This window comes from Penaeus japonicus, unplaced genomic scaffold (genome assembly GCF_977035675.1).
Source record: "Penaeus japonicus unplaced genomic scaffold, GWHDUDI00000001_assembly GWHDUDI00000014, whole genome shotgun sequence".
Lineage (NCBI taxonomy): Eukaryota > Metazoa > Arthropoda > Malacostraca > Decapoda > Penaeidae > Penaeus > Penaeus japonicus.
In genome coordinates, this window is record NW_028234416.1 from 17,532,944 (window position 1) to 17,535,443 (window position 2,500).

The following is a 2,500-nucleotide window of genomic DNA, read 5'->3' on the forward strand; positions in this document are numbered from 1 at the left end:
GGCGATAGAAAAAAGAATAGGAAAATGATGATAAGGGAGATGGAGCGAAGAAGGAGATGGAGATTACGTAGAGAGTTTAAAGTGAAAGGGAAAGACGAAAAGGAAAAAGGGAATGACTATGGGAATGAAAAAGAGGTTACCGGAAATGAAGATGGAGATGGATGTAGACTTGGAAAATAGAAATGGAAATGGAGAGAAAGAAAACATAAAAATGGAAAAGAGATAGAAACAAACGGAGAAGACAATTCTCTTCTATTCATCTATCTGTAAACACACACACACACACACACACGCACACACGCGCACACACACACACACACACACACACACACACACACACACACACGCACACACGCGCACACACACACACACACACACACACACAAACACACACACACACACATATATATATATATATATATATATATATATATATATATATATATATATATATATATATATTCGTATATTTGTGTGTGTGTCTATCTATCTATCTATCTATATCTATATCTATATCTATATCTATATATATATGAAGACAAAGATAAAGACCCAGATAGGACTCGAGGGGGTAGGAAGAGGGGGGCGAGTGGGGAGCAGCCCCCCCCCCTCGCGGTCCCCAGGGCAGACGAGGTCGTCAGCGCGTTGGAGGGAGGCCAAATTTCATGATCCCGTGTCAAATATGTCCTCGAGAGAAGGGTCCTGGTGCTCCGGCAAATGTATAGATGAATATATCAAGGTCTGGCGACTTCATGCAAAAGGAGAATGCAAGGTTGTGATTTGCGAGATGGCTCTGGAGACTTTGTAAACTTTGTGGGGTGAGTGGAAGGGTATTTTTAACGGAGAAGTTGTTTTACTGTAATATATTCGATGGGACGTTTGGTGTTAGATGTTTTATTCCAAAGGCGTAGCGGTATATGATTAGATTCATATTTTCGTGGTTTTGTACTTTACATTTACCAAGAACAATTTCAATTTCCAGAACAATTGTTATAAACTACTGAATACTTTTTTCGCAAAATTTTCAGATTCAAGTGTCACAATATTTTAGATCACACCCGTCATCTTTTTCTGACGTTTTCCTCTGCACAAAGAACAGGAGTGCGATTGCGAATTTTGCGGTAAAAGCCTTTGATAAATCACATTTTTGGTCATATCTATTACAGTAAAATTACAGTAAAATAATATCTATCAGTATTCTTGTCCACGAACTTCCTTCAACGTTCCTATTAGTTTTATTCCTTTTCACCTCCCTGCGAAACCCTGACAGCTGTTACACGAATCTGGCTGTTCCTCGGGTTCTCCTCCTGCCGCCGCGCCGTGCTCGCGTACCATTATCTCTGCCAAGACCTCGTGTTAGGACCTCGCAAGAAACGCATCCTTCGCGAAACGACCCTTTCTGGAGGGGCGGCGGCAAGCAGGTGGCTGCGGCGATGTCCTCGGTCCCCGCAGCTCCCTCTCGTCGCCGCCCGCACCCGCACACCACCCGCAATCTTGTCCGGAAGGTCATGCGCGTAAATGATAACGTAATCTAATTCACTTGAGAGCAGTGCCCACCTCGGTGCCCACACATGCCCGCCCGCCTCGCCACTCGCCCCTCCACCCGCGAAAGGCTCGCACCCACGCTGCCGACGCCGTCACTATGTCATCAATGTCCCTCAGTCCCCCAGGGGAGAACACCCACGGGGAAGTACGCCTCCTGATTGCCGGGCGGGACAGCCCTCGCCTCCGATCACCCGGGCTCCTTGCACGTGTCGCAAGAGGCGCCGCTCAAAAGTTCCAATGAAAAAGTCAGCAGAAATGATGGTCGCCTTCGTGGGCGGCTGTGACGTGCTTCTTGCGCGCTTTTCCCTCGCGGCCGCGCTCTCCCCGTCACACTCGCCACACTCGTGAAATAGCGCAGAGAAGGAAGAAACCGTGGGTGCCCTTACCTTGTGCTGGGGCGCGTAGGACAGCGGGGAGCCGAGCGCCGTGTTGTCGCGTCCACACCACAACTCAGAGTGACTGAAACGTCAGAGGGTCAGCCGCCTCCGTGCCCCTCGTCAGTGTAACAGCCCGCTAGGATCAAATCCCCGTCAGCGTCGCCCTCAGCGCGGCCTGGTAACAGTGTGAGCGTGTCCCTGGTTCCAGAGGGAGGCAAGGGCTCAGCCAAGACATACCAGACTTTATACGACTCTCATTCATGTACTGTGCACTTTATCGGTAATATATTTTGTAGCAAAGTGCTCGATTACCCTGGGCGCTTTGGTTACACATAATTGTATCAACGTCTCTCTCGATATGTTTGCTTTCGAAATGTTATAGCGTGGCGGGGCGGCTGTGCAGGCTTTTGTTCTCCAGTTTTCGATAGCCATTGGCTATTGGGAATGATGTTAACGGTTTATCGTTTAGATGATAAAAATTAAATCAAAGTGAGGCCATACAGCTTGTCCACCATACGGGCAAGATCAGCAGGTCCCGCCTATCGAGCACAGACGACCAATCAGCGCCGGAGTATCAT

General features: G+C 48.1%; 1 protein-coding gene across 1 annotated transcript in view; it reads right to left on the reverse strand.

The window, feature by feature from the left end:
* Positions 1 to 2,069, reverse strand: part of LOC122260217 (protein Wnt-5a) — a 112,330-nt gene extending 110,261 nt beyond the window's left edge. Inside the window, exon 1 of the mRNA XM_043027389.2 lies at positions 1,932 to 2,069. The gene's annotated coding sequence lies outside the window, so the exon portion shown is untranslated. The remainder of the gene's footprint in view (positions 1 to 1,931) is intronic.
* Between the last annotated feature and the right edge of the window lie 431 nt (positions 2,070 to 2,500).